We start from the raw sequence: 21,522 nt of genomic DNA, 5'->3' as shown, positions 1-21,522 counted from the left end.
CTACACACTACTACATGACTGGCTACTCCACACACGACTCGACGCTGCTTCCACTGTAAATACCAGGGCTCGGCACACAGCTCAGTTCAGCTTGAGCTCCACACAACACTTGTTCTTCTCTGGACAAATCCAATCGATTCTGCCGTTGCTATTCTCTCGACGACTCGATACACGACTCCAAGTGACTACAGCTTGAGACTGTCGGCCTTTTACAGTTCTCTGGAGACGGGTAGAGAAGGCTCTGGACCAATCAGGCGTATCTCGGTTCCTATTTTCTAAATTGCTAGAATTCTGGAAGTTTCCAGTAATATCTATTTTGTCACCAAAGTCTCCAAATGGTCGCCAAGTTTGTCACCAAGCTCTGAGATCACTGACGTGGCACCTGATCAGCACCCAACAGAGCTGATAGTAAAACGGTCTTTCCAATGATTGAACTAACCGTGCTTGGAAGCCACATTACAAGTTTGTAACAAAATTGCATAATGTATAATCATATTCTAGCATAAACACGTAACAGTATTCATCCACTGAATGTTTGCCATTTTCTGATGCTCTCGATGATTATTTATACTCTTTGATATCTTTCCGAACAAAGAAATCTGGATGAGAAAAAAAATGTGAAAATTATCTAAATTAATAATAGAGCTAATTTGCATGAGTAATATAAGCAAAGTCCCTGGGCCATTGAAATTATCAGAAAAAGTGTATATTTACAAAGATAAACGAATGCGAAGACAACTAAATTAAATATATATATGTGTGTGTGTGTGTGTGTGTGTGTGTGTGTGTGTGTGTGTGTGTGTGTGTGTGTGTGTGTGTGTGTGTGTGTGTGTGTGTGTGTGTGTGTGTGTGTGTGTGTGTGTGTGTGTGTGTGTAAAAATTATTTTTTAAACAGTTACATAATTATTTTTAAAAAATCTTACTTACTGTTAAAAAAAATTATTTTTAAATGGTAAGTAAACAAATCTGAAGATTGAATAAAAACATTATTTCTTCACATAGTTCTTTGCAGTACATTTTGTTTAGTGGTTCACAAGTTTATGCGTAAGCCTTCATTATAAAGTACCATACGCATATCATTTGGAGATCTCTGATCAATCTCGACTTTTGTTACATCTTCCAACCAGAGGAAACTTATTTCTCAGCTATTACTGTTAACGGTGCGGTTATGTTAATACTTAAACAGAACGAAAAGAAGGGACATTATCAGCGTTAAACTTAGATAACTTAACCACAATATTAGAACCACTCTACGCATACGTATTTTACGGTCAAAAAATATTTATTTATTATTTATTAAGAGTTATTTATTTCTAGAAAATTTTTAAATTATGTATGATTATATATAAGGTACCTACAATGTTCAAATGTGATTTGACTTGTCAGATAAGCCTACTATTGGAAAATTGCATTATACGCTGTTGATAGCAGACTTGATAATTTTAATTTGTGGTCAGGTACTCACTGATTCGAATTTACACAGCACATCAACGTGATTAATGAACAGGCCTATATTCATGTTAGATCTTCAACGAAAATGTCATCCATTAACGACTCTACTATTTAAATTTTAGTCACGTTGTCTGGACCATACTTCCATGTAATTATGCTTTCTTTCTTGGTAAATGATGAAATTTACTTTGTGCATCTTTTTCCATGAGTGCAAATTTATGAAAACTTAAAAATAATTATTTTGTTATTTACTTAGTGTGCGATAATATGACTAAAATATTTACCAATAAAATATTTTCAATGCATTTCAACAAATTACATCTAAAATTAAAAAATTGTTTGAAATCTATTTCATCTCAAATTTGATTACAGATATAGTAAAAAATTTACCACATATCACACCCACATTCTTTAGAATATAAGAAAGAATTGCATTTTATTTAAAGAATCTTAAATGTTAAAGTGTCGCTAGAAAGGTTACTCAATCTGTTGTCGAGAAAATTACGTGCCTTAAATCTAAATCTGTGCAACTGCTATTGATAAAAATAGTTTTATACTCTCTTTCCAATAAATTATCGCAAAAGAGTTTACATCCGATTCAATTTAGGATTTAAAATGTCATTTCCACATATTCTATTTCCCAGGAAAGGTAACGTTCGCGTTCTATTCAAACAAGAAACAATTGTGTCGATGAAAATAAAGAAATTTCTTCAATGAAAGAATAAAAAAAATTGTAATTCATTGTATTACATTTACTTTTAAATTGTTTTTCTTAATAAGATAATGAGTATTTGAACCAAGAAAACGTGAAAAGTGTTCATGCTGAAAATCCATACAAATTATTCATTTACAATGTTTTGGCTATGGAAATTTATTCATGATAAAACTATTAATCAATTCTTTAATTCAGATGCTCATTTCATTTTAAAAAGTAAATATATTTTTTTCAGTACATTCTTAAACTTAATTTCTTTAAATTCTAAAATTACTGTAAATAAAAATATCTAGATAATAGGCTACTAATTTGATTTTGTACAAAATATCAGATAAAAATATTTTAAAGTTTAATAGAGAAAGAAGCTCAAAATACTGGAATACTTATTTAAAACTGGAATTATTCAAAACACTTTGATTAAATATATTATAATTGGATATAAATCGTTAGATTGAATGGTTATTTATTTTAATCATGAAATATTAAAATTAAATATTTATTTAATATTGAATAAGAGTTTTAATATAATCAGTAAATTTTCGAAGGAAAGTGCTACTAATTCAATAAATTTTAATACAATCAGAAATGCCCATTCTTAGAATTAATGATGTTTTTACTTACTAATAGAAAATACAGTAGATTCTCAGATATCCGTCATAATTCAGTACTACTAATGTCAAGTATTAGAGAAAGAAAAAGAGGAAATAATTTATATAAAACAGTTTTCGGCATGTATTAAATAATATTATTCAGAATATATTGTCAAATGAGATAAGTAATTTGATAAAAAAAATTACAAACAAGAAAACTTTGGGGAGAAATTATATAGTCATAATCAAGATAAAAAGTTATATAATAAAATAAAGAAATTAAAAATTTTTAATAAAAGAGGAGGTTATATAATCAGCTTGGAATCTGCAAAGGCAAACTATCTCCTCATCTTAATATCCTACAGAAAACCCACACCTAAACTCTTATCATTTAAACATTAAAATTTGCTGCAAAATAAAATTGATCTAGTTTGATCAACTTTATGTAAAATGAGAAAGAGAAAATCAGGAGTAATTAAATCTTTGTTGTTATACTGAGCATTATCTTTATATGTGCTCTAGAAAAAATTTTAATTCCATGATGACAGGAATTTCAGAAAATTCTTTAAGGGGTTTAATTTCTTTAAGGGATTATGAGAACCAAACCTCTTCTCAACTATCGAAATGCAGTGAAATTCGCTAAGTCAAAACTAAAAGATCCACAATAAAAATTCTAAGTACATAAAAAATTAAATTATGAAAAATTGGGTCTAAAAATAAGTGCAGCAAAAGAAAAAGACAATTTTTAAACTATGGAGGCAGAAATTTATTTTTAATATCTAACTATTGCAGTGACATATAATTAATAAATAAACTGTAATTAATTTAATGCATAAAAAGATAATTATTACAGCTTAAAAAATTTTATAGTTTTACATGCAATAATTCCAATAATAAAGTAAGTAATTTTAATAAACAGTGCACAAGCAGTATATAAATTTTAAAATTTTAATATACAATAACTGCTCTATAAAATTTTAAAAGTAGTATTATAATTTACATTCCTAAGATGTCAAAGATTGCTTTTTTTAATTGAGAAATTGTGATTAATTTTTCTTATTGAATACATTGCGTAGTAGTTAAGTTTTAGAATGAATCAAGGGCCAAGATAAGGACGTAATTATTTAATTAAAAAATTAAAAATAAGGTCAATGTATCCCAATTTTTAATCCCAATGAACTAAAATAAATTCGAATTATAGATGATATCTTAATATTATGTTAATCAGAAATTTAAGTGACTAGACAGAAATTCGTACAAAAATACAAAACGTTCAAATTAGCAAAATTCCATTGTATTTTATTCCTACCATTTACTATCAGTTTATGAGTTTAAGTGCATTATTAATCGCGAAAGTTCTAGATGAACAAAGTTTCTAAATTGACGCCGAAACTACCACGGTAAGCCCAGATAGGGAATATTTTATGAAGGCAAAAGCCTTTGACATCAATCACTGGATTTACAGCTCGTCATTTTATGTCCTTACAATTTAATTTCAGGTTTAAGGATCAAGCTACTGAATCAAATGCAAGAAAGTAGAAGATTTCTGTGAAATAAAATTCCCAGTTTTCTACTCAATGAAACTATTTTTGAATGCCGATCCTGATCTGTATAACGAGATATGGCTTGTAGACTATAAATGTACTCAAAACGATCTATACGTCAGAAAATGAAACAGATTTATTGCAGTACTCCAGAAAGCACTCCATTACGGAATGAAACACATTTCCTTTACTTCCCCTCAATAAATACTCATCGATCCGTTATAATCATATTACTGGGAAGCAATCAGAAGTGCTAAAGTAGTAAATTTTACTTAGTTTTCTTTTTGTAAGAAAGTAGCTCATTTTTCACGTCCATTATCTCAAAACAGATCAGGATTTTGGGTTATCTTAACTTAATCCATAGTGTGTAAAAACACCTACATTTTCGATGTAGACTCTGCTAGAATATTTTAACTGGGTAAATAGTATCAAAATGCATCCATATAATGTGGCAGTTTCAGGTCTTACAAATTTTTTTCATGAATTTAAAGTTAATATAAATCATTCGGAACAATTCAATAATTCGAAAGTTTATCCATATTCATCGTGTTGTATTTTAAGTAAATATTGAGATCATTAAATTATTAAAGAGCATTGACCTGGAATAATAAATATTTCACAGCACCTTCTGTGAGTCATTAAGTTAGGTACATGAATATCTAAAAATATCTTAAAATTTTGTTAATCGCAAGCTGCGAAATTTTTTGGTGCCAATTATTTATTACTAATTAATAAAAAGACTTTTAAACATGCTCAAACTTTAAGGCAGTTTTGGCGACAGTCTAAACTAAAGTTTGTCAGTCCGTTCTATAAGCTGTTTTGGATGAATTTCGACAAACTTAAGGAGGACGCCAGGCATATCAAAACAAATCAATTTTACATGTGAACATATAAATTAAAATGTCATGTATATGCGCTAGCAACACAAGGAGAATTAAAAATAAATTATTGAAGATATGGTTTACAAAACAAGTTAAATAAACATGAAACCCATAAGTTTTTAACTACTTTCGGTGTTCATTGTGAGAGATACATCTTCACATAGCATTCTGTGCAAGGGCGAAATCAGTTCATGAGGAGGAAAATGTCCAGCTAGAAATATCTCACGATGCAAACCCAATATTATCCATCCATTTTTGGGTAAGCTGCCCCATATATAAAATAGTTGCCTATCATCTCAGCAATGATATACAATTCTATCCTATTTCCGCTATATCCGTTTTGTAATACGGATGACCAGTCTTACACAGTCATTCTAGGTAAAACAACGGTTTCAAGTCCACAACGATTTTGTTCATACTTACATGTAACTAGGAAAAACTGATTTTTTTTAAACATGTCTGTCCAACTTTTGAAATTTGTTCTAATACTTTCGAATTACCCAATGTGTAAGCAAAGGAACCACACTTAGCAAACGCAATAAAATTCCAGAAGTAACAGATAACACTCTTTTCTTTTCCAGTATGGCTAGGTAAGACTTACCATCCACGATTTCCCATTTCAGTGACTTAGATAAAAGAATTTACTGAAAACGCCAATTCTTTCCTGTTCCTTTAAAATCATAAAAAGATAATTAATCGTTTTAAAGTCACGAATAGATTTAATTTTACCCCATTATAGTAGTGCCTGAGCGTGTTACACATCGTTTATACATCGAATTATCATAATTTTAAATTCTAATTTAAAATAAAATTATTCATATCGATGTTACAATTCGATAAAATAAATTACCAGAAATTCTTCAACATATCAAGTATTCTACGGACGCTTAGTTGAATCAAAACCACAATATATTTCCAGAACGGAAGGTCTAATCTAATTAGACAGCAGAAAAAATAACACATGAAAGGAGTTAAAATTAGATTTAAACACTCATTTATTAGTGTATTAAGCATAATTTTTTATTTTAATTATTTTCTACTTCTTAATATTCATATCTACTGTTTCTCAAATTCTCTCCCAGAGGGGGCCGCTGTTAAGGAATCACAATTTAATTTAATTTTTGATTAAGTGCTAATAAATTTCTGAAAGTATTAAAAAATGTATTGTCATCAGGAATGCACGTGTGCAAAATTTCAACCATTTAGCACATCAGGAAATGAGTGAAAAATTGAAAATAAATTCAATTTTAAAAACTGAATCTACCCAATTTAAATTTAAAAAAATGTTTAATTTAAACAGAAAATCATTTTTAATTATACTAAAAACATTTAGTACTTTTTAAAGTTCTTTATGAATAAAAAAATAATATAAATATGGGATAATACACATTTTATTTGATGAAAAAATTTATCCATAACTTTAAACTCCCAAAAGGAGTATTTCTAGTCATAAATTATCATTAGTTAAAATCTAATTAATTCTGAAATCTACAAATAAGAACTGCCTAGGCCCATATTTATCTCTCGTGATTCAATTATTTAACCTCCCCAAGAAATTATTAGAAAAATATTTGAAAACAGTTGTGTCTGCATGGAATTAACGTTACGTGATTTTCAGAACATTAATTCTGTTCGGTTCCTTGCCTGGTCAAGATTGGAAATATGTGATACACTAAGCCGACAATAATCTAAGAAAGAAAGAAATTTTTGTAACCGTTTAGTGTCGCAAATAACCGAAAAAAATGTTTGAATTCTTTAGGAAATTAATTAATTAAAAATTAATAAAGAAGCACTCTTGCTTTAAATTAAGAAGAAATACTCCAGTTATTACCCAAAAAAATTTGCAAAAGATGACAAAATCATAAAGTCGGATGCAGAAACTTTTATTCTTAAAATGTTTCCAGAAAAACGAACTACATGGTGAGTCATAAATTCGTGCAAATAGCAAAAATTCCTAGAAGTAATGTTAGGAAAATTTTTGGTTTGCGCGAATATGATCAGAGAGGCATTGGTTTTTTTCCATATATAAAAAAATTAATACAAAAGTAACCGAAAAGAGGGTGTTTACACATCATACTGAGATGTATTATGCAAATCAGACAAATACAAACAAACAATAAAATAACTCACAATAGCATGACACTGTGAATTTATTTTCAAGTAAATAATGTCAACATGATAACCATCACGAGGTATTAAGCAAATGAAGCACATCATTTCGCCTATGACAACTGAATAAAGCATGTCGGCATCGATGCCACCGACTGTCCGTCGAATGGCATCTTTCAGTTCCACCAAGTGGTTGGAAAGCCCCGATACTCATAAGACTAAATATCCCCCAATCAAAAATCTACCGGGGGTTAAGTCTGGTGATTGTTAAGGTTACTTAAATTCACAATCTCTCTCGCCTTTTCACGAGGCGAGAGAGGTTCCGTGAAAGGATCCGATGGAAGCACCATGATTTCTCGTGTAAAGTGGGATGGTACACCATCCTGCATTAAAGTGATGACAGATTACGCATGCCTTTCTTGCAATGCAGACAAAATGTGGTCATGCAAAAATGTATTATACTTCAAAAAAGAAAGGGATGAAACCACAAAGAATGAAAGATGCGGTGAAACCATCCCAAATAGTCACTTGAGGAGAATGCAGAGGCTTTGTCAGGTACTCATGAGAGTTTGATTGGACTTCGACAAGATTGTTTTGCATATTGACGACACCATGCAGTGAAAAACGGACTTCATCCATCCGCATGATTTTCTGCAACCACTATAGGTCATGTTCCGTTTGTGTCAGCTCCTGTGTAGCAAAGTTTAGACTTTCATCTGTATCGATCGGTAACAACTGATGAAATGCCCGTTATCTTACAGATCCAAGATTCTGTGCAGAATACGCCGAATCGTCGTTTCATAACCCCATTATTCTCCCAGCTTCACGAACACTGCTATTCCTGGTTGATGTCTCAACTATCAATTCTTCCATGACATTTTTTACAATACTGATGCGATCCAACTTAAGGATGGCCAGACTAAATTCAGTATTCCATTCAATGAAGAACGCTTTATTACACCTTCAGTCCTTTCACCATGCAAAACTTTCGCAATGCAATAACTGTAGATTCACCATTCTTGTTTGAAAATTTAACCACCACGATAGCACGCTGAAGGGGTGGAATAACGAATCTATTTCCAGCCAAGTGTTTTATTGTTAGCCTAATTCTCAGAAAAGTCTCATTGTGGCGTATGAGTGCCCTCTTTCGGTTACTTTTGGAATCATTTTTTACACATAGAAAAAAATCCAAAATCTCTCTGCTCATATTCACACAAACCAAAATATTTTCCAACCACTATCTGTTTTATTATGAATTTTTTAATTTTGCACGAATTTATGTCATACCCTGCATGTCTTAAAATTCAATAAATTACGTTAGACGTTTAAACCAAATTTCATTGGAACGGCAATTATTTATTCTCCTCTATGATACACAGATTTTTCCCCAGAAAATCAGTAGAAATGATACTGCCGGTAAATATGTGAGAAAAATCCTTTCAAACAATACATAGTATTAACTTTTTTAAAAATACATTAAGCTTTAAAATTTGAGCTTCAATATGTATTGAGTCAACATTAGAAATGCTTCTGGGTAAAATTTCATGGCTGTAAGTGCAATAATAGATTTCTCCGAATATAATACAAACATATTCCCTTTTTTTAAGTATAAATATCAGATGTAAATAATCATTCTTCAAATTTGCGTAAAATTGTATAAATACCTTTCTCGTATCTTAATTATTTCTTTTATTTATTAAAATTTTTTGTGATTAATTATGTAACGGTAATTGTATGATAATTTTAAATATCTATTATATCGTGAAATCCTGGATCAAGAATAAGGCCATCTCATTCAGCAAACTGAAAAGTATGTCACTGTTTTAAAAAAATTTGCATATTGTCCCAAATCAAAATACTGTCCCTATTCTGTTTTTCGATTTGTAAAAAGGAAAACAAAAACAAAAATAAATAAATAAAAAATAAAATAGAAAGAAAGAAAGAAACTACTCTAGTCAAAACATCTTAAAAGGAAAAAGTTCCATGCTTTTTTTATAATTTATTGGTACACCTAATCATATAAATGGGAATGCACATAGTGAAAAACGAGTGTCCAAAAGCGGAAGGTCACTTAAGCAAACACATTCCAGACATTTTTAAGCAGAAAGTCTTACCACACCATTTTAATTAACTTAAAGCAGAAAAATTATGCAGTTTATTCAACAAAAAATATTTCATATTTAATACAACTCAATTTTACAAAGATTTTGCCCAAAGTTTTATTTTGAATCTTAATATACCTATTATTCATTAACTGATTACTTATTAATGAATTAAAGTGAATAAAAATATGCATGACGAATTCACATGCAAAAGAACTTTAAGTTTTAACAGGGTAATATCCTCTCGTAGTCTGAATTATAATAATGATCATAATAACTTCTAAAATCATCTTTGAAATAAATATGCAAAGGAAAAAAATACAACGGATGCGAATTATTAACTTATTTGAATACACAAATCCTTTTTTAAAATAAAATTAGCTGAAAAGTATTATTTTTTAAATAATTTTCAAATATCGTCAGCAAACTATTAATTCTACAAAAATTAAGCTCACATCGCTCTAAAGGGCTCCGTGATCGCGATGTTTGAAAAAAAAATGCTTCAAAATTCAACTCAGACTGAACTTTATTCATAACTCAGGTAATCGAACGGGGGAGGCGGGGGGGAGGGTACTTTTATTCCTCATCTGAATATTTGAAAATCCTTTCATTCCTTTTAATACATTTATTTCTTTATATTAACTTGAACATTCAATGGCAATTTATATCTGTTTATATTTATAGAAGTATCAAGGATTTATTAAAACAAATTGCCTTTTTGTAAGCATAAAAATATGTATAATAAAGACAAGTACAGCTTGTCCATAATTGTAGTATATCTTCCCAACTCCATGGGGATTATAGCAGCTCTCCATCCCTCATCTATAAAAAAGGTTTCAGTTTAGAACTGCAGGGCTTAAGTTTAGAGATATGAATCCCAAACGCACCATTGGACTTCTTATAGGAAGTCAGTGAAGCAGCTGGGAATCGAATGGCGAATAGCCGACATATCAGAATGTTTCTGAATGTTCTAGAAGATCCCAGAATGTTCTAGAATGAACTAGATACAATGCTCGAAAATGTTTCATAATGTTAGATAGTCATCCAGAAAATTGTTTTAGAATGTTGCAGAATATTATAGAATCTTCTAGAAGGCTCGAGAATATTTTAGAATGTTTCATAAATTAAATACAGCTATACTGAAAAAAAAAATGATTATTTAGATTGACTTTATAATTTCTGCATTTAAAAGTTCATCTTTTTAATTCACATTTGTTAGCAGCTATCTGGCTTTGTCCAAACAAAGTGAGGATAACTCCTACTATTAATGCAAAAAAAAAAGCAAAATAATGAAAAGCAGCGGAATTTGAATAATTAAGAGAAAGAGAAAACGTAAATTTTAAACTAAAAATAGTAAAGTAAGATTCCTTGACAGTACTTAACAGTGTTAATAGATGATACATCATTGATTAATAAACAGTATGAATATTTAATAAATAAAGTAATAATATCTGTTGTTAAAAATTTTAATAAACTTACATAAATTGAAAAAATTCCAGGAATTGAGATTTTTTTTATTACATACCTTGAATTGCAGTCAAGTACTGGAGTAAATCTAGGACCTTAAAAAGTCATTTATGATCAATGAGGACATAAAATATGGCTCTGTTTAAGTAGCGAGAACAATTCGGAAATTTTGAATAATCACAATTTGTAATTTTGACTTCAAACTAAACAGAATAAATTTGGTTCACTGATGTTATTTTAACATTATGTTAATAGGACATTCAAGAGACCAGAAAAAGAATTCAAAGTGTCGACGAATTAGAATTAAAAGTATTCAAAGAACGGTTTAACGACTCTTTAAAAGTAGATTCAGTGTAGAATTAGCCGTATGCGCATGCCACAGTATTTTCTTTCAAGTTACTTTCTCTATTGAAACGAGAAAGCCTTTTCTTAATTCAGTGTTCAAACCTTGGTAACAGTTCAAAATATTTATCAAATAATTTGTTGAGATGAGTTGACATATTAAAAAGAAGAAACTTATTCATTTATTTAACGATTAATTTTTCTTAATAACTTATTCATAAATTTGAGTTGGATAAATTGATGATGAAATAGTAAAGATTGTCGGAGCAATGGATGTTGTCAATGGCAGATTTAGGAATTTTGCGGCTCTAGACCTATATATTATGAGTTTCCTTATTTCATAAATTGGTTAATTTAGTTTCACATTTCATTGCATTTTTCAATCAATATTTCAATGAATTATTTTAAGTTAATTTCTTTACTTTAGTAAACTACTGAGAAAAAATATTTTTATTTATTTACTACGAGTCATGACTGTGAAGCATTAGCATTTCTAAGCAAAATTATTTAAGCATACTCGGTATATATAAAATTTGCAATAATTAAATGCACGTAATGAAACAGATAGGAACATGATCAATAGCACAAGTCTGAATAATATTCTTATATTTTATTACTAAAAAATTGTGCTTTTTATATATTTATTTGTCATCTAGGTAAATAATATCTTTCTAATCGACCTGGCTACTGCGACCATAGGCACACACAACACCGCTTCATACCCCTGCAACTATAACCCTCTGATTATTTAAACAGTGTAATGGGCATGAAGTGGGGGAGAAATGGAAAGACGCTCCTGTCCTGTCCATCCCTGTGACTATTGATCGACGTCTAACATTTATTGATTGAAATTTGGTTAGGGGATTTTAATACTGGACAAAAGAAAGCTGAAAGCAATGAGCTATTGGAAATAAAAAATGGGAAGTAGCTTTGGCTTGTAAAGCAAACCATCGGAGATAAACTGAAAACTTGTGCTCTTTTACATAAACAGACTTACAGTTTGTAATTACAAAATTCAGACAAAAAAAATATATTAACGAAAAATTAGAAATGGGAACAGAAAGAAAAAAAAAACACGGAACAGCACAAAAAAAAGTGCAAATACAAATAAATGCTATGTACAAACACAAAAATAAATATATAATGTATAGATAGAGCTATTCTTGAGAATAGCATTCTTGAAATCTAAACAGATCTTGATTTTCTTGGAGATGACGAATCAATCTCCGAATTTTCATCCTGGATCCTTTTGTGGAGGCAACACTGTGGAACCAAACTCGTTCTAGTTCAGATGTTGGCTTGGTCATATGGAAGGAAGAAGTCAGCATACATTCTGTTGCGTAGTGGATCGGACTGGCATCGAGATTTCAGCAAGGGTAGAATACATTAGGGAAGAGATTGAAACGCTGAAGATATGAGGGGAATGGCCCGTGGAATGTGAAGAAAAGAATATCTTCCCTTTTCCAGTTACTTGGCTGTAACTGGAAAAGGACCATAGGCTGCTGCCTAATCGGAAATTCGCCAGTGAGAGCTAATTCATGAACTACAACCCAAGATGCATCTTGATGCTTAAGCTCGATTTGTATCTGCGCTTTTTTTATCGCGCTCTTCGACTCGAAAGTGCAAGCTTAGTATTGGCCTTTGGCCATTTTTCATGCTCGAGAGGTCGTGTGAATCTGATATTTTGCAATCAGCAGCTATTGCTGACGTGATGTCATAGGGTGCAAGCATGAATCTTGTGGTGAAATGAGGAATAATTCTGCATACATGTATTAAAATTTATATTATAAATATTTTTTTAAATCCTGAACGGTTAATGATATCACAGTCGACTACTCCTAATCATCCTAAAGCACACGGATAAAATCTGAATGACCGGACGTTGTCACAACATAGGCGAGAACTATGGTTGAGTCCTAAGAGTCATTACTAGCCATGGCACAACCCCTCTCTAAGGAGTACTGTCCCCTCATCGGTAGGGAGCCTCATCCTTTTCGTAACTACCAGGACCACGAGAACCAAACACCATGCCGGAAATATCTCAGCCCCATATCAGAGATGCCACCCCTAGGGGAGTACGGTTAGTGATATACAAGACTAAAAGTCTTGCTATTGTCACTATTATTATACTGCTTGCCTTAATTAACATTCCGATAATTTTTAAGAATCGATCATCCTCGGCCAAAAGATATGTCACACGAAAAAATTCCTCAAAACTAATATTATGCTAAAAATAAAGAAAAGATATATTTTATCTACAGACCCCAAAGATAATGTACTTTAAAATATACAGAGTGTCAACTCTAATCCAATAGCTAATTTTTAATCCGATAGACATATACTTTCCAACTGGAAAAATGCTCTAAGTGAAATAAAACATTATGCTTTATTTTGTTTCAATCTTTATATATATAGCCAAAAATATTATGAAGTTCTAAACTTTATATAGTCTCTGTCAAGCCACTCATTTATCTTTTTTTTGTATCTGGCAACGCTGTTATAATTCCATGATTATATTCTGAAATTCATGCGTGCAATTTTTTCAATGGCTTTTGGATGTAGATAGAAGTGTAAAGAATTTAAATCAGCCCATCCTTGAAACCATATACGTATTATAGCATCACGCCCAAAGTTTTAATATTTGGAACGAAAAACGTTCATCTCTTCTACCAGGTTTGAATACTTCTATTTTCGACCACCTCAACGAACATCCACAAATAAAAAGGTAGTGCTTTTTAGAAGTGACTATTGACTGGCTTTAAATAATGAAATTCAAAGCGTCTTAATTGTGCCAGGTTTAGTTGCAAAAAAAAAAAAAAAAAAAAAAAAAGAACTTTTGTTTAACATTTTAGTATATGAAGAATATTGTTCCAAATATGACTAACTGTATAAAAATATAGATTTCGAAAGTTTTCCAATACTACATTAATTAACTCCAATAACATAAAATGAATATCTCTATTTCATTTATTATTATTTTTTTCAACTGGAAACATATATCTATTTCTAACGGTTTAGAAATAAACTATTGGGAGAGTGTAGATGCTAATGATAAAACTTATCCTATCTTATGGCAATCAAATGGACCTATAAGTAAGAAGAGAGAAAGTGAACTGCAAAAATTATTGATCAATTTGTTAAAATATTCAAATCAAGAATTTCCTCTAAAGCGATAACAAGAGTCTGCAATCTAATTATTAAAATAGTACAGTATTTTAATAAGTTATAACCCATAAATTAAAAGATAGAAAACGCACATGACAAGAGAAATGCAATAAATACATAAAATTATCCCTCGAATATGACAAGAAATCACTTACGAATAATTTGAAATGTTGGCAGCAAGTTGTAATATTTTTCTCATATTGAAGTTTTGTTAATTTATAACACAATTAATTGAATTATTTTAAAATCATTTGCAATATGTGAAACAAAAAAATTATTTACTTTACTCAATTAAAAAATTTAATATATATTATAGGAATATGCATATAATGCAGTGAATTGCTCTCTGATAATACAGTTTGATTATGTTGCATAAGTATAATATGCTCCTAGTGTAATAATTTTATATTCCGCTTCATGTGCATTTTTTCAAAGCCATTCTAATCAAACGCATAATTCTATTCATTCATTATTCGCTGCGATTCTATCTATTCCATCACACACAAAGTAACTAAATAAAGAAATGAAATTCGTTATGTATTAATCTTAGCTTCTTTTTTTTTAATAACGATTATGGTTTATTTCAATACCTAACATATACTTTAACCATACAGTCGTCCCACTTACAGCTTAAATATTCTCCGTGCTCTTTCTCCTCTCTCTTACTCCAAAAATAGTTAGTTGACAGTTTAAGAATGTAATAATTTATCAATTAATGAAATAATTAATAAGAAAATAACCGCCAAAAGTTTAAATCTAAACACAGCCTTTCATCTAATTTTCATTCCAATGCGATTAGTTTATTCAAATTATGAAGAGAACATGATACGAATTATAAAAGATATATGATGATACAAATCATAAAAAGAGAGGAAACGAATTTCAAAAATTTAAGAGTAAACGACGAAAAACTAAATATTTTAAAAAAGGATTGTGTATTAACGGCAAATAAAAACTAGAAATGACATTAAATATATAAAAATAACGAATCTTCCATAAAAAGCTTAACAAATGAAAAACCAAAAAGCAATACTGAGCAGACTTGAGTCGCATTTCGAGGTTACATTGTGAACTATTAGGGGAAGAAATCTTTCCCAATTTAAACAACATTTCCAAAATTTAACTGCATATTTTCACCATGTAGAGAGTTTATGAATTACAATCAGATCTAATATAAAGGATTACTATACATTGGAACACGAAAATTGGTCACGACGCCTTGGTTGCAAATAAAATTTATTGTATAGTAAAACCATAAGAAAAAATTATTAGCGATACAAACTGAAAGGCTACAATAAAAATACGTTTAGGAAAAAAATGCACTGAATAAGGAAATGACTTGCTTGAGATGTGCAGTGGCCAAACAGGCGATAAATGACTGTTTGTTTCGCCAGTTGGCGATAAGCATCAATATCAATCATACCTTTGGAGATGAACTTTGCTCTCCAACGGATACGAGTGACTCACTTCCTGCCTTCGCCAGCTGGCTTAGAACGTCTGTCTCCTGCTGGTCGATGGAATTACGGCCAATGTATCATGACCTATATATATTTGTTAATTTAATTTGTAATTAAAATTTATTTTTGTTATTTATATGGCTGGCAGTTTTCATTAAGTAAAAATGTTTTAATACTTTAATTTAAATTTGGCAATGCGTGTTAAACCACGCACCAAAGATGTTTAATTTTATCTATATAATTATTTTAATACTAATAAGGGCTTCAGTTTAATTATAACCCAAAGGAAAGAATGCAATATCTTGTTTATATATTGTAATTAATTTTGAGGGGGGGGGGGTAAATATCAAATCCATAAAAGATCTATCTAGGTGAGTATAGTGTATATCAATCAATCCTGGTCAAGCATGGTGCGAAGTTTTAGAGAAAGTAAAGTAGGCTTGTCATCTGCTAATGGCTCAAGAGTATAAATTATCTTCTCAAAAATCCTTAACAAGAAATTAATCTCACAAATCTAGTCAGTAAAATAGTTTCAGCACAAATATATGAAACATAATTGTAGTACATAATTGTAAAAGATTAAAATTCTATTTCCTTTGTGATTAATTGTGATTCAAGGTCAATTCAATAGTGATGAAGATCTAAATTGAAAGTAAAACAAGTAAAGCTTGTTCCATTCATAAGAGTAAAATGATGGTGGACGAATCATCATTGATTTCTTTTTTAGTGCTTGTTAAATATTTCACTATAGTAAACGCTTTGAAAGAAGGATCTTGCATCTCGTACACTACTGTTCTGTTTTCGTATAGTTGACTTGAAATATTTTTTCTTATGAAAGAAGATGGTATCAATTTACTTTATAGAAGTTTCATAACTTTGTTAATAAAGATGTTATATTATTGCTCTGAAAAGGATTTTCTTTTATTTATGTATTTCCTATAATTTTTTTTCGAAATGCATTATGTATGTAGTCAATGCGACCCGCTACTGTTTCCTTTTAACTGTATTTGAAAACATTTGCAGAGTATATTACTAAATCAACAAGAAAAGTCAAAAAAATTCCTGCAAAGTATCCGCTTTGATAATAAACCAATTCTTCTAGAAAGATGTCGCACAAACAAACTTTCTCCTGGTCTAAAAATGGCTAGAAATTCATTCCAAAACAAATCTATCTATATGAAAATTTAAAGTAGACAAACAATTAATTCTTTTCATGGCCAGTGAATAGCAAATATCAAATAACATACATAATTCTGGAATTAAAATATTGTTTTTCTGTGATAGCAAAACTGCAGTTGTTCTAATATTAATATATTTATAATGCAAAAAAAAGAATCAAGGAAAAAAAATCAAGGCATACAAATTGTAAATGATCTAACATATAAACTAAGAGGGCACAATGGTACATGTAATAACTTCAGTTCCCACAAATTTGCTCAAATTCTCAAAGGAAATAAAACTATGCTTGGTATTATTAAAAAAAAAAAAATTAAAAAAAAATAAATAACAGAATTTCCTGATCAAATGACAAAGAGATACATAGCTGGAGTTTTTACTTAACAGATGATACAATTGTTGTGGATTACATTCCAAAAAGTACAAGAACGTTTATTATGAACACAATGCATCATGGGAAATCCATTACAGCAGAGAATACAAAACCCCAGAAATAATATTAGATTACAACTCAGTAAAGGAGGATATTCCTGGTCAATTTTCGAATATGTACACTTGTAAAAGAAAAACAAATCGCTTTTCCTAATTAGTGGCGGCTCGTCCATTTGGAATGCAGAACTGCAATACACCCTACGTTTTATCAAATCAACGTTTAATTTATTTTTTAACATTTATCAACTTTTTCTTCCTAATAATTCATAATTTTAGCGGATTACATATTAAACCATTAATCAGTCACATCCTATAATCGCAGTTAAGATGAGAAAACCTTTTATCACTTCCCGAAACATCGCGGAATGTCAAAATTAAAATCATGGACTGCCTGGCTTCTAGTATGGAATAAGTGCATCTGAGAAAATCGAGAACTGCTACATTAAGTATTAACTGAGAGAAAACGGTCTTCTAAGGGCTGTTCCAAGGCTAGCCATCCCTAACAATAAGGAAAAACATAAACTGACATCCCCCCTCCATCTATCTCTTTTCTTTTATTTATCTTTAGTATTCAGAAAAAGAAAATGTTTCCAGTTGCGCACATACAGAACTAACATATTTATTTACCTTTATATTTATTTAAGCAATCTTTCACACAAAATTGTTTAAAACAGCATGCGAAAATAGTTTGGAGGGTTCTTTTGTTAATGAAGAGTTCTAATAACGATTTACACGTCCTTGTAAAATTGTTTGACATTCCATGAAATATAGTGTTTTAATCTAAGTGGATTGAAAAAAAAAAAAAAACTTTATATATATATTTTTTATTTAATTCCAATAAAATGCGAAAAAAAAAAAAAGCATCCCGCACCCAGTTTAAGAATTTTCATTTAATAAAAGATAACAGAAATTTTCACTTTCGTTAAAAAGAAAGTTGCCATCATCAAAAAATTCGATCTTGAGATTTTGATGAATCGGCGCATTTCACTGATTTCTTTAATTTTTTTTAAAGACTGCCTGTGGACAAAATTCAGAAACGCCACGAAGCATATGAATGAAATTTAATATACAATCTTTAAATATGAATTTCTAACAAATTTTGAACGAAATTTTTGAGAAGTTGAAGAAGTATACCTATGAGCATGACAATGAGTTAAATAGATGGAATTCAGTATGAGGTTTCATTACTATTGTATCAATTTTTGAACTACCAATTCGTTCTCATGCGAATAAGTCATAACTGCAATAAGCTAGATGAGTGTATTTTAATATATCAGAGCTGACACTCAAATCCGGAAAAAGAATTCCTCGTGTTTTACCTATACATATGTGCAATAACAGAAGAAATGCATGAACAGCACTCATGTGCTAGTGATAATGGAATAACATTAACGAATAGTTTTATTGAGTAAAAAAAAAGCAAGATTCTTCAATAAATATGGATTTAAACAAGATGCAGTTTTTAAAGCATTAAAATTTTTGGACACGCGTTCAAATATTTTTTATAGAATTCTTTCCAAATATAAAACACTCTCTAAAAACATTTTTTTCTGCCCAGTTTCAGTAGGTTCACTAGTAATCAAGTAACTTGTAGTCATTATTCCAGTTTCGTTATTTTTTCTCAGCCATAAATTTTTAGAATTATCAAGCTGTATCAGAAATAAGTTGTTTAATATGTTTTGCTATTTCAACCATGCTACTTTCGATATATTTTTCAATACTGTTATAAAAGAATGCTGAAAAAATCTGTAACTGTTGAAAACATCCGTAACAAATAATTTACGATATTTTTGTATGAGCAAAAGTACTTTTTTTTTTTCCTGCTATTTTACTATCAGTGAACATATGTAATATTTTTCCGTATATCGTTCCGTATAAAGAACGAATGTGGCGCAAAAAATTTTAATGTCCACAATAGTTCTCTTTTCGTTTATTGTTTTTGAACTAAAAAGTTCAAAATCAGCTTATTTTCAAATTTGATGCTTTCGGATTTAACATGTCATCTTCTCTTGAACTCTTTTTAATCCGATATCAATTATGAGTATTTTTAAATGGCACATAACTTTGCAGGTTTTCCTCGTTTGGTATGACTAGTAAATGACTGTTTTCCCATATTATTTATAAGCATCTTACAAAGCGAGAAGTACGCAATAAACAGATTTTATGGAATTTCTCTAATTAATTCGGCGAAGTCAGGATTAATATTTTTATCCATTAAATTCGTATCAAATACAGATTTTAAGCAGCCCATTATTTAAAAAAGTTCTCTAATCTACTCTAAACTCACAATTTCTCAATAAATAAATAAATCATGCAATAAACTCACGTGTGAGTAACTAAACACCACCCCGATGCTTCCGCAGATAAAATGTTGCTATTCCCGCAAGAGAAATTTATTCTATTTTCTCACTACTACACTACGAGTTATAGTAGTCTTGCACATCTTCAACACATACACTACGGGAATTTCATAAAAATAGAAAAAATGTCTTTGAAATCGAAATTAGACAGTTCTATACAAAAAGTGGGGGAACAAGTTGAAAAAGAGTGAGTTTTCTCGATTACACACTTGTTCCATTTTTGGTGCTATGGGTACGATCTTTTATTCCTGCAATACTCACATGTCGATTTTTTTTATAGATGGAATACAAAAGGTTCCAAGAAAATTCCTTGTATTTCCCCGGAGTTTACGAAAATTTTCGAATTTCTCTGTTTTTTAGACCATTTACAAATTCTCTGTATTTTCCCTGTTTTCCAGGTCCTCTCGGTGCCATGGCAACCCTGTATATGATCTTTATTCTAGAATTACAAGTATATCTTTTTACCAGATAAAGTGAATTTTGCAGCACTGTCGGATTTTTAGTTGTCCGTGTGCATATAAACACAACTCTAAAACACAATAAGCATAACAAATAAATGTGTGTTTTTGAAATTAAAATTGTAAATTTTGGATTCTATAGAACAATGGGAAGACATCTAAAATGCATTGTTAATTATCATCACTTATATCAGATTAAGCACAAAATGTGTCAGATTGTGTAGTCGAAGAAGGAACATTTACGTTGGTTTGGAGAGATAATGCATTTCAACTCATGAAAAATGTCTTTTGCAGCATTGTTGGATTTTGAGTTGACGAGCCACCACCACAATTCATGAGATTATATTTGATATTTTTTCTGGTAGATTTGTTTGTAGTGAATTTATTCTTTGCATATCAGTAAATACCATATGGTAACAAATTCACCAAAAGACTGTTTTTAGTATAGGCAATCATTAATTGATTTATATATTCAGGCAAGACAACATCACCATAGAAATGAAGAGTCACATAAGAAAGTTTACATGGTAAGATAAAATGATTTAACATCAAATTCCACTATTAATCTACAACTGAGTCATAAACGTGCGCGATTCAAGTTGTGTCCGTCAAACAGTGATAATAAATGAAATATATTATGCAAGAATCATTTTTTTTTTTTTTTAAAAAACCCTCTTTGCAAGGCACCATGCAGCAATTTTTTGTCCCAAAAGAAAACAAAGGAGGAAACATTTCAAAAGCGTTCTTTATATTATATATATTAAATACATAAGGTTTAGACTCGGATATTAACTGCGTTACTTTTCGATTGTATCAAATTTGTTCTGCTAAAACAATTCTTACTTATTTCTAAACATAATTTCCTTTTATTTAAATTTTTTTTTATATAAAAAGAAAAATATGTCGTGCATTAGATGCTGGATCTCGTATTTAATCCCCGGTCACACTGACCCGAATATTACATTTACATAATAAATGCGAGCTTAGCAGCATGGTTTAAACAAGTGAATAAATTTTTAAAGAATTGCGTATCGACCATATTCATAAAGTTCTATGAACCTATCTACAATCATTTAATTATATCGATTTAAAAATAACCAAACAAGAAATATAAATATTCTCGAAAAACCAAATCATACCGATAAATGTCATGGTTAATTTAATAACATCTGAAATACAAAGAATTGTAAGTATATTATCGATGACATGAAAATTTCATAAAATGCCATATCAGTCCCATTTTCTTACCACAAGAACAACAGCAAAGTGAAT

The sequence above is a fragment of the Argiope bruennichi genome, chromosome X2 (genome assembly GCF_947563725.1).
Source record: "Argiope bruennichi chromosome X2, qqArgBrue1.1, whole genome shotgun sequence".
In the NCBI taxonomy this organism is placed as follows: domain Eukaryota; kingdom Metazoa; phylum Arthropoda; class Arachnida; order Araneae; family Araneidae; genus Argiope; species Argiope bruennichi.
The sequence above is the reverse complement of the archived record's forward strand: the minus strand, read 5'-3'. Positions refer to the sequence as shown.